At 42.4% G+C, this 12,505-nt stretch overlaps 1 long non-coding RNA gene across 1 annotated transcript; it reads left to right on the top strand.

Moving 5' to 3' along the window:
* The first annotated feature begins 1,792 nt into the window (after positions 1-1,792).
* On the top strand, positions 1,793-9,402 carry LOC309611144. Its single transcript, XR_014234351.1, has 2 exons — positions 1,793-1,887; positions 2,337-9,402. It is a non-coding gene; the product is annotated as an uncharacterized lncRNA (long non-coding RNA).
* The last annotated feature ends 3,103 nt before the right edge of the window (positions 9,403-12,505 follow it).

Here is a 12,505-nt window from a genome sequence, read left to right as displayed (position 1 = left end):
AATTATCTTTTGCATCATCCTAAGTCTCTGCATATTACCTATCACTCTTTGACATTTTTGTGCTCATTTATCTGTTCACTTATTGTCTGTATCTTCATTACTAGAATATAAATGGAAAGTGGGTGCTTATTGAATGAATGAATGAAAGAATGAATGATGATGATGATGTCTGGGAGTATAGTTTGGAAATCTCTGCTTAAAAAACATTTAGTAACTTGGGTTGAGAACTAGTCTACAAGAGACCTAATGTATTTCCTGGGTAGATTGAAGCAAGAATTTTGATTTCTTAAGATTGTGAAGGGCAATGCTTACCCTCTAATAAATCTCTAGTGGTGGAATTGCAAGGCCTGTGACAAATATTTGAAAGACAGAGATCAGTAGGGCTCTCTGTGCTTGTATTCCAATGGCGTAGAAGACTGTTGTCTTTGTTTCTCCATGTTGCTGGCCTGGCCCTTAGCTCAACAGCTGGGAAATAAAGTGCCTTCTGTCTTCCTTGAAAGGGATCAATAGTAAGAATGAGTACTTGGCTCTCTCCAAAAGGTCAGCTTGACACCTGATTTCTCAGGCTGCTCTCTTGATCCCTCCTCCCCATTAATGGGGTAGCCTTCTCCCACCTGGTGGACAACGTTCAAAGAACAAATTTGTAATCCGATTCTGAGAAATATTATGGGGATTAAGATGGTATCTATGGGTTTGTTTGGTTTGGCCCTTTGAAGGATGGAACTTAGGTCCAATGCAAAGGTCAATGCCTGCCTGGGACGGGCATCTGTGTGTGCACATGTAGGCATGGGTACAAGAAGAGGGATGTAGGTAGAGGTATGTGAGAGCAGTAAGATGCTCACAAATGGGAAGGGTGCTCTCGGCCTGCTCACACATGGCTGTATATATAGCCCAGTGCCTAGCAGTACGCATGCAGAGGCATGAGCAAATGTTGGCACGTGTGTTCGTGTGTGTGCCACACACCTGAGTGTATTTTCACGTGTTCTAGACAGTGCTTTACCAGGAGTCTGTAATCTAGTAACATACGACTCTAAGAAGTCAAATTTCGTCTGTAAACTGGGACTGCTAGCCAAGCCTTATGCAACTTACATGTTTGCTGCTGGGATTAAATGAGGACATGGAGGGAACGGGAACGTTCTCTGTAACTGGAAAGCTCTGGACATCTAATTTACCTTGCACGTGGGCACGGGCAGGGAGGAGAATATGGAGGAATTCCTATCAGGCATCCTCCTGTTTTGATTTAATACTGACCATGCACTTCCCCAGGAAGGAGGCTTTGGCAGGAAATAATTTCAGGCAAGCAGGGGACAGACTCTACTCCCCATGCCTTCCCCTCAGCTCCCGGCAAACCCGGGGCAGACATCCTAGCAGCTGGGCAGCCTTTCTGCGTTGCAACCCCACTCCTCCCTTTCCGGTGCCTCAGTCTTTCTGTACAGAAACGCCCCGCTCTAGGAAAGCCTGATATACAGAACGTAAGTCCCAAGCACGAGCGAGACAATTAACCTGGGGGACGAGGGTTAGCAAGCTGGCCGGCTGGGATCCTGTGGTTTGGAAAACATCTGGCCCCGCGCCCCACCCCCATCCCATCCCTCCCACCTCTGGCAAAGCCGCGGGGAGGAGGCGGATTATTTTATTTTATTTCTTTTTTAATGAATAGGGCGGGTTGTGGGAGCCTGGCAGGCCCCATCTGTCCGCTGCCCCAACTCAATTTGATTCCCATTCACCCGCCTTTGTTTGCCTCCCTTTTTTGATCAGCAATCTCGTGGGGGGTGGGGTGGGGAGGGAGGGATGGGAGTGCAAAGGCTTAATGTTCTCGACGGCTTCGCGGAGCTGCGACGCCTCCAGGGCGCCCACCCCCGCCACAGCCCCGGCCCAGAAATCCTGGAGGTGAGCGTCCTCGGCGCGGCCGGCTCCCCGCAGCGCAGAGCCCCGTCTAGCCTGTCCTGTCGGGTGGAGAGCCGGGTGGGAAGGGGCTGTTTGCGATGTCATAGGCCTGGGATCTCCCAGGTCGGATTAAAATTCACCTTCCAGGATCAGGTGCCTCTCTAATGGGGAGGGAGAGGCGCAGAGCAGGAAAGGGGGGCGGGGATGAGGCCCTGGAGGTAACATGGGGTCCCCAGGGGCTTCAGAGTGGGTGAGAACAACAAATCTGGAGGTGGCACCACCGCAGGCCACTTCATCCCCTTTTACATAGAGGAGATAATATAGTACCCCAATTAAAAAATTTGCCAATAGTCCTACGGCGGTAGCGCTAAAACCATTTTGGAATTTGTAGACCAAAAGTTCACCATCAGTGACCAGGTTGTTATTTGTTTGTTTTGTAAATTGTCCTCCAGAGTGAAAAGGGACCTCTGGAACTTCAGAGATGAAGGGGCTTGAGGAAGTGCCACCAGCCCATTTTGCTGATGGCATGACCAAAGAGGAAAGAGCCCAGGCCTCTGGACTTCTGGCTCACTGCTGGCCACTGCAGCTGAGGTCAAGTTTACGGGAGAAGGAGAGGGTCAGCCAACCACTGTCTAAGGACCCTAGTCATCTGTGAAAGTTTGGAGGAACAGGTATGAGGTCAGCAGAAAAGAAATAGCTCCCAGCCTCCTCGGAGGAGGGTGTGGGTGTAGGGCTGGGGTGTATAATCAGATACAGCAGTGAAATTTAGTCCAAAGCCCTTTGCTGTGGGTCAGGCCACTTAGAGGTGGGAAGGCCCAGATTAAGATTCTCTCCGTGTGGTAAAGGGCTGGACAGCCTGGCATTTCTGTCCTGCAGCGGTCGCGAGAATGTGGCTCTGCCTCTTCCCCGGTGTGCAGATTTACATGGGCCACAGTTGGCACAGGCTATAGCCAAAAGCCTGAGGCTGTCTGCTTATGCAGCAACTCCCTCCCAGCAACTTTGTCTTCACAGAGTTCACTCCTCAAAGAATAACTGTAGGGTGAAGTAGATGGTATTAGGGGCCATAACAGCAGTGTAGGTAGCAAGCCACGGAAGGGGGAGAGATTACTTCCAGCTGATGGCAACAGGGAAGGTTTGGGGGAGAAGGCGGCCTCTGAGCTGGGTTTAGAGGGTGGAGATGTGGCCTTGGGGAAGGGAGAGTGGTGATGCACATTTGCAGAGAAGCAAGTCAGAGCAGAAAGTGGGGCTAAATCAAGTTTGCGCTGTGTCATTGGGAAAGTCTGTGACACTGAACCACAGCAGGTACCAAGGGGATGGGGCAGGGTGGCCCGGGGCAGGATGGAGCACCAACTGGAGCTGTGGTGCTCAACAGGGGGCCATGGAACACCCAACAAAGGGATATGAGGATTGGCTGTAAGAGAGGTGGGGATCCACTGGGTTACCCAGCATTATCAGGAGTCTGAAAGGAAAACTGTTTGTACATGAAAACAGCATTTTTCACAAGCTGATGGATTTTTGTGATTGATAAACAAACCAGTGCATTTAAATACATTATCACATTCTTAGGTGATTTGATCATTCTGAATTTTCTCAGCTGATGGATACTATTCTCAAGTGGAGTCTTTGAAATTGAAAGTCCTTACATTGAAAGGTGGCCTTCTACTTGAGAAGGTTCTGAGAGGGGCCTCTGAGCCCTGCCTGTGCTCAGAGAAGGCAGGAAAAGGGGCCCTTGTGGGTCCTGCCTTTCAGATGTTTATACCTCCAGGAGATAAGACTCACAGATTCTAATGACAGAAAATGTCATGAGACAGATACGACCAGGTGCCAAAACCCAATATAATCTGGGGACCACATGCATGCCACATACAGTGCTAGGGAAATTCAGAGGAGAAATCTCTGTGGGTCGGTTAGCAGGATGGGGTTTATGGGCAATACAGGATTTGATTAATCCTTAAAGGATGTGTGGTAATTGGATAGGTAGATGAGTGAACAGCATATGTGCTTCTAGTTAATTATTTATCTGTGTTCATCTGCTTATTTATTTTTTATTTTCAGAAAATTTTTAAAAATTACAGGAAAGTACAGAGAACAATATAACAGAGACTGGCGTACCCACCATCAGAATTGATGGTTATTAATATTGTGTCAGATTTGTTTCATTTTTTTTAAGAAAAAGAAATACAATAGTTGGAGTAGAATGGACAGTGTCTTTTGTTTCTCCCCAGTTCTTCTCCTGCCATTCCCCTTTCTGCACCCCACAACCAAGCCATCATGAATTTTGTGTGTGTCTTTCCAGTCTATTTTATACACCTTTACAAATATCAATGTATCTGTGAACAAATGATAGTACTGTAGTGTTTGTGTAGATTTTTAAATGAATATAAATGGTACATTGAACAAATTGTTCTGCAAGTTTGTTTTTGTTTGTCCATTTGTTTACTGAGTTATGTGTTGGTGGAACAGTATTATTTTTACCTGCAATGGCACAGTTTTTTCCTGCAATGATAGTGTCACAGTGAACACTCTTATATGACTCCTTGTGTATGAGAGTATAAGAATTACTGGGCTCTAGGGAACGCATAGTTTTAGACTCATGGTGATGCTAATTTATACTACTCATCAGAGTTGTTTTTAATCAGAGTTAATTTTGTTTTTAAATCTGATGAATATGAAATGGATTATATTTGTGCTTCTATATATACCTCTGTTTTCAAAGCATGTGACATAAAACATCAGAGGTGCAAACACATTGTGGTTTTGCTGAGCTGGCACTAGTATCAGAAATACAAACACATTTTAATTTACTAATGTTTATAAGAAGAATTTTTAATTATTGGCTTTGGAGAAGGAGGATAAATGAAAAGATGATTCTTGAATAGGAAACTTGTCCTTCTGAGCTATGGATAGAAATTGCCAATTGGACTCTGGTTATTATAAACATATGCATACTGCAGACTAACTTACTCTGTGACTCTGAGCCTTGGCATATGTAGATATAGATATTATACATATGGATTATATACATGTATGTATATATATACACACACACACACACACAAGGGATTGTCAGTGCCTTCTTTATTGTATACCTGTGTATCCAGTATCCAACACAGAAACACATGCACGCATGCACACACACACACACACATGATATATAAATGTGAATTTAGGGGTGTGGCTGGAGTACCTCAGTAGAACAAGCCAAAGCTCAGTCCTTATGGGCACAGTACATGCAGATAGTTACGGGGCCAGCTTTAGGCTTTCCTGAGTTTGGTGATTTGTGGGTACTAGTCTCTCATTTACCTCTCATCATATCAGAATTCCATTATTGAAATCCCTTCTTTCTGTGTTAGAACTTTCATAACCACAGAAGGGGTAAGATATTAAACTGTTACCTCCTTTCTGTCCAAGTATAAATTTTTGCCATTTCCCTATAAAGAAAACAGTTTCCATTAAACTGGACATGGGTAATTTTTGAGCAGTGACAGTGGGCAGAAGAGGGAAGGCAAGAGGTAGTTCCAGAGCTGGGAGGCCAGGAGTAGGACAGGCATGGATATTTCAGGAGATGCAGAGGTGGGAAAGCCCAGCCTGAGGATGAGGTGACGCTTGGTGGCTTGGAGCAGAAGGGCATGTAGAGGAGTGGCACATACGGGTGTGTCAGTACTCAGAGGCAAGAGAGATGCTGAACACACACACACACACACATACACACGAGTCCAAACCTAAAGGGCATTTCCCTAAAGGGTCAAGTGTAGACCACTGCTCCATGGTCGACTGTTTATCTCAAGTAAAAGAAAGCAACATCCAGGCATAGTCTAGATCACTACTACCCACAGTTCTCTGTGGTGCATGTATAATTTTATTTTTTAATTATTTTTTAAAATTAATTTTTATTGGAGTATAGTTGCTTTACAATGTTGTGGTCATTTCTAATGTACAGGAAAATGAATCAGCGTACATATACATATACCCCCTCATTTTTGGATTTCCTTCCCATTTAGGTTGTGATGCATGTATAATTTTAAAATAATTAAAACAGGTGGGTGGAAACTTAAATAGCCATTTAAGCGTTGAGACTGTTATTTAAGTTTGTGAGCCATCCATCCTGTCAGAGGGAAGTTCTGCCCGAACTCATACTTCCTGACATCTGTAGCACGTTCCTTGCTTTCAAAGTATTTCCACCTCCATTATCTCGGTTGATCCTCACAATACCCGGGTGAGGTGAGTTGGAAAGATATTGAGGCCTCATTTGACAGAGGTTAAGTGCCTCTGCTGAGGTCATGTATTTTAGCAGCAGGGCCGGCCTAGAGCCTGGGCCTCTGCACTAGGACATCTGGGACATCACCACCACCCACATACACACACACGTACACGTTGTGGATACACACACAATTTGGAGTTTGTAGCATTTTTTTCACAAGAGGGCAAACACTGTGTTTTATACCTCTGAGAATCCTCCTTGAAAAAAATAAATTTTAGTTTCCAAGCTGAGCCCTTTTCTTCCCTTCCAGGTGGCCAGAGTTCCAAACCTCTTCTGTTCGGGGTGAAGGACATTTTAGAGTCAAAGAATTTTAGATGCAAAACCTCCTAATTGCCACCCATCGGCCCACTTCAAACCTCTGAAATTGGCCTGAACGCTGTGTGCCCATACAGTATGGATGCTACAGCTGCCATTCTTCAGACACCTATCATGTGCCAGACATTCTGCTGGGTGAGCTGCCCTCGAAGGTCATTAGCCTGCACAACAGTCCCTCATGGAAGCGTTGCTATCCCAGCACCACGGACAGTCTTCAAGAATTTGCTGACAGCTCTGCTGGCCTCCCTCTTCCTTTCTTCAGCATCAGGTGCTCATGCCATCCTGCTTCCTTAGCCCTCATGCCGTCTTCACTTCTGCTGCACATATCTGGTTTGCCAGTGTCTATTTCTGGTCCCTGGAAATGAACATGAACTCAGAAAGCAGTAAGATAGAATACAGTTGGCTAAAGTGAATCAGGGGCTAAAACAAGCCGCTGGAGAAACACACTAACCTCAAGAACCATTGGAAACAGTGCACAATGTCCTGTTTGAACAGTACGGGCTCTGAATGACCAGAGGCAAGGTCAGGGCGACTTCAAGCGGGAGGAGGCCTGAGGATGGGAGGATTCTAATGGAAGGAAGCGGGAGGTGGGGAGGCCACCAGACACGACACCGGCCTCTCCCGGTTTTTCCTCTCGTTGCTGCCAACCCTGAAACTCTCAAAACCATCGGTCGCATCTTTGCCTGGGTGCAAGAGGCAGACCTCTAGCATCCTCTGCAGGCTTCGGTCCTGGGATCTTTTAGATGGGTTGCCTCCTCCCTCATGCTGCAGATGAGATATTCTGCAGCAGGCCACTCTTGCTGCTTCCCTGACAGAAAGAGAAGGGAGATGCGGGTGGGAAGGCGGGCGGGGACAGCAGAGGGGCTTCCTGCAAAGCCCAGGCTGACTGGCTCCGAGAAGGATAAATGACTCCGGTCACCCCGCCGCCGGTGTTACACAACTTGTCTGTGTTGGCTTGAGACCTCAGTGATCCCCCTCTAATTGAAATCACTTTCCCCTGACCTCCTCCATAAGCCGGGAGCTTGTTGCTCTCTCCGCCAACAGAGGAGCCGCGGAGGTCGGAAGAAATCCTGGCTGGGCAGCCGGATGCGCGCCACCCCATCCATCTTCCCGGCCACTGGGTCCTCGCCGGCTGGGACGCCCGGGTCGGAGCTGGCGTCGAGGCCCTGCTCCCCGGAAGGCCCCCGCTGGGTTCCGAGATGGTGGGGAAGCTGGCAGTGGGGCTGGGACTGCCCCCTAGAGGGCATTTGGGTATTTTGTGCGGGTCTGTTGATTGGTGCCACAGTTGGGGATGCCTCTGTGTGGGGAGATAAGCCTGGGATGTTGGAAATCCGGCCATGTGCGAGGCAAGCCCACATTTGCCTAGAGAAACCTGCCAGTCTGTACAGATGAACAGCCTGCTATGACTGGAGCCTAAACTCTGTTCCACGCATAAATCAAAGTATTTTTGATTAAAATATACTCTGGTGTTCCCAAGAAAGCAGCTACCACGTAAATCAAAGGAAACGGGAGTGTTTTTTCCAGTTCATCTTAAGAGTTGTTTACCATTTAGACACATGACAATATTTGAACTATGGCAGTATAACATATCTGTAACAAAATTATCTATCTGTGTGTGCATATATGTATGTGTATAGACATAGAGACATATATGGATATATACACACATATGCACACGCACGCACGCACACACGCACACACACACACCCCAAACATACTTTTTAGCCATTTTTCTCAAAATGTCAAATAGAAAGAAGTTCCAGTAGCCTTCAGTCAAATATCATCTAGTCTTAAATACAAACTTATTTACTATGAGTAGATGCAAGACTCACTGTCTTCTAGTGTAGATATGCCTGAGTTTACATACAGACATACATATTATTTGATTATAAACTACTTTCATTTTATGTTTTTATAATTATATTTAAAAATTGTCTTGACTTTTTGAGAGGGGTTGAGGGTCTTTTAAAGTTGAGAACCACTGTAGTTACTAGGGTCTTAGTTTCCTCCACAAAAGAAAAACAATGGAGACCAAAATGAGATGTCAAAAACAGCAAACATGTCACACAAAGTAATATGCATAGAACTCTGAGCCCAGGATACTGCTGTTGAGAGAAATGTTGTTGATTAAGATCCCTGAGAGGCCCAGATTCCAAATGCGGAGGGAGAGAGCCTGGGAGGGAGGAGACCCGGGGTGGGGGGGGCGGTGGTGGTGGTGGGGAGCACAGCTGTTGGGGTGGTCAGAAGACCAAAGACCCCTGTAGTTTTCCAAGTGAGTTATATGCAATGTGTGGATAATATTTTTTCTCTTCCAAATTATCGAAGTTAAGAAAAAGAAAGAAAAAAACCTTCCCTAAGCACTTACTAACCACCTACTCTATGCCAACTCTCTGTCATAGGATCTTCTTTAATTCTTACCTCAACCCAGTGAGGTAGGTGTTATTACACCGACTTCACAGGTGAAGAAACTGGGGCTCACTTAGTAAGCAACATTTGAACCAAATCTACTTGACTTCAGAGTCAGTATGACATACTGTCCCTATAAACTGCCAGTGGGCTTGCTTTTATTTTTACAGATCGGTGGTTTAATTAAGGTCTTCTGTCTTAGTCCGCAAGTTCAGTCTATGATACTTGGCTGAGCCTAACTCCTCGATATTAAAGACATCACAAACGTAAAATTCAAGCATAGGATAGAACTGATATGAAAATGTTTATATACTTTTGAAAGAAATAAAATGATATTTATACAAATGGAAAACATGCCACCTTCTGGAACGGGAAGACTTAATATCTTTGAGATATTATATTTGAGAATTAAAAATTTCAGTTCTCCCCCAAATTACTGTATAAATGTAATGAAATTCCAATTGGATTTCAGATGGATTATTTTTTACTGTATTAAATTGTCTAAAAATGCATACAAAAAGTAAATGTCTGAAAAAGGCCAAGAAGAACTTTTAAGAATAGTTGGGGAAGGATAACTTGATTTCTTATCAGATATGACAACATGTAAAGAATGGGATTGACATAGATATAGAGTGGAAAACCCAGAAATAGATCCCAGTGAAAAGGGGTATGGATAAACAACAAGGTCCTACTATATAGCACAGGGAATTATATTCAATATCCTGTGATAAACCATAATGGAAAAGAATATGAAAATGAATGTATATATATATGACTGAATCACTTTGCTGTACAGCAGAAATTAACACATTATGAATCAACTATACTTCAATAAAATTTAAAAAATTTAAAGAAAGAAAAAGGGCAGTCTGTTTATTCAATGGTGCAGATAATCTGCTTAGGAGAAAAATAGAATTAGATCCCCTGCCTCACATCATATTTTAAAAATTCTGCCTAGACAAAGGGCTTACAAATAATAATAAAACCATAAACTTTTTACAAGAAAATTCAAGGGCTATAGATATAGATATATAGATATATCTCTCCCAAGGATTATGGTTGAGGGAGAGGATAGTATGGAATAGGAAAAAGATTTCAATGAAGATGATTGATAAAATGTTACTGTCTAGGGACTTCCCTGGTGGTCCAGTGGTTAGGACGTAGCGCTTTCACTGCCAAGGGCCAGGGTTCAATCCCTGGCTGGGGAACTGGGATCCTGCAAGCCCCATGGCATGGCCAAAAAAATAAATAAAATAAAATAAAATCCACAAGTGCGTATTAAAAAAAAAAAGTTACTGTCTAAACTGTACCAAAAGTTTCTAACAAATGAATAAGACATCCAATAAACAGGAAAATGGGTAAAGGGTATGAAGAGACATTTCAGAGAAGATCAAATTCAAATATCAATAAATGTGAGAAGATATTTAACTTCTCTAGTAGTCAGATAAATACAAATGAAAGCAACAATGAGATATCATTTCTATTATAAAACTAGTAAAAATTTAAAAGAGTGATAACTCCCACCACTGATAGAAATGTTAGGGGAAAAGATCCTCATTATGTATGTATAATTAGAGGAAATGTGAAATATGTTTTTAGAAAGAAACTGAGCAATGATTTTTCTTAATGTAAGATAAACATACCCTTCAGCCTAGTAACCCACTCCTGCGAATCAGTCCTTTAAAAACAAAATTACTGTAAGAAAAGATACTTGTTCAAGGTCAAAGATGTTCACATCACATCATTCTTTACAATTACACAGATTCAGAAACAAGATTAATGTCCATCAATAGAGGAATACTTGACTAAAGTGTCCGGCATTTATTCCATAGTATATTGTGCAGCTCTTAAAAAAGATTATCTTGGATACCATTTCTTGTTGACTGGAGGGATTATCAGGATATGATTTCAGTGAGGAAAGTAAATGTATAATATGACCCATTTTGTAATTATGACCCCCCATAAAGGACACACATATATTTATGTATGTAAGTGACCATATGAGCATAAAGAATATTATGGGACTATTCAAAACAGTTTGATATGGCAAACATAGTAGAGGTATAGGATAGGGAGAATGTGATCTGTGTGTGCAGGGAATCAGAGAGGTTTAGCAAAAGATACAAAATATAAAATAATGTTGACCTTAATAAAATTAACATGAATGGTATGACCCAATTTATGTAAAATTGTGTGTGTATATGTGTGTGCATATAAAACTATACATGGAGAGAGAAGTAGGAAAGAATATTCACTAAATATTAATGATGTATTCAAGGATTGGATATTATAGAGATGCCAAGTATCCCCAAATTAATATGTAGATTCAATCCAATTCCAGTAAAAATCTCAGCAGGTTTGTGTGTGTGTGTGTCCATGTGCTCGTATGCGTATATGTGTTGTGTGTAAATTGACAAGCTAATTCTAAAATTTATATAAAAATGCAAGGTACAAAGAACAGCCAAGATATTCTTGACACACAAAAAAAAAAAATGTAGGGGAGAGGGGAAGTGAAGGTATCTTGCCCTATTAAACATCAAGACTTAGGACTTATGAAGCTACAGAAACTAAGAAATACGGTACCTGTTCAACTCAGTGGAGTTGAACTATGTCCAAAAACAAGCCCACATACATGTGGAAACTTTCTGGCAAAGGTGAACTGCAGAGAAGTGGGAAGAGGAAGTCTTTTCAATAAATCATATTAAATATACTGGATATCTAACCGAACAACAACAAAAAACTTGACTTCTACTTCCCACCATACACAAGGGTGAATTCCAAGTGTATCACAGCCGTCAATGTAAAGGGTAAATCAATAAAGTTTCTAGAGATAATATAAGAGAATATTTTTCTCAACCTTGGGGTACAGAAAGACTTCTTAAATCTGAGGGAAATCCCACTAACCATAAAGGAAAAGATTTCTACATTGGACTACATTAAAATTAAGAACATCAAAGAAACCATTGAGTAAAAACAAGTCACAAAGTGGGAGAAGAGATTTGCAACATGTAAAAATTAACAAAGAACTCCTACAAATCAGTAAGCAAAGGCCAACAATCCAATAGAAAAATGGCAAGAGACTTGAGTGGACATTTTACAAAAGAGAATATAGAAATGGCCAATAACATATGAAAAGGTGTTCAATCTTATCAGTAGTCAAAAAAAGTTATAATGAGATATATATACCCTTTGAATGCCTAGAATAAGAGTTGGTAAGGATGTAGAGCAATGGGAGTGCTCACACACTGTTGGTGAATGTATAAATTGATACAACAACTTTGGAAAACTATCTGATAAAGTTGAATGTACATGTACATGACGATGGAGTAATTCTATTCTCTGATGTTCACTGAACAGAGATGTGGGCTCAAGTGCAATAAAAGTCATGTACAAGAATGTTTGTGGCAGCAACTTGTAAGAGTCTAAAACCAAAAACACAAAATGCCCATCAACAGTAGATGGATAAATAAATTATAGAATATTCTTACAATGGAATATTTATAGGGGTGCAAACCAACAAATCACATCCATACACCACCACATGGGTGAGTCTCCAACTATAACATTGAACCAAAGAAAGCTAAAAACACAAAGAAATACATTGATATTTTCATTTATACAAAGGTCAGCAAGCACTAA

This window comes from Balaenoptera borealis (assembly GCF_965194805.1).
Source record: "Balaenoptera borealis genome assembly, chromosome: 14".
Lineage (NCBI taxonomy): Eukaryota > Metazoa > Chordata > Mammalia > Artiodactyla > Balaenopteridae > Balaenoptera > Balaenoptera borealis.
The sequence above is the reverse complement of the archived record's forward strand: the minus strand, read 5'-3'. Positions and strand labels throughout refer to the sequence as shown.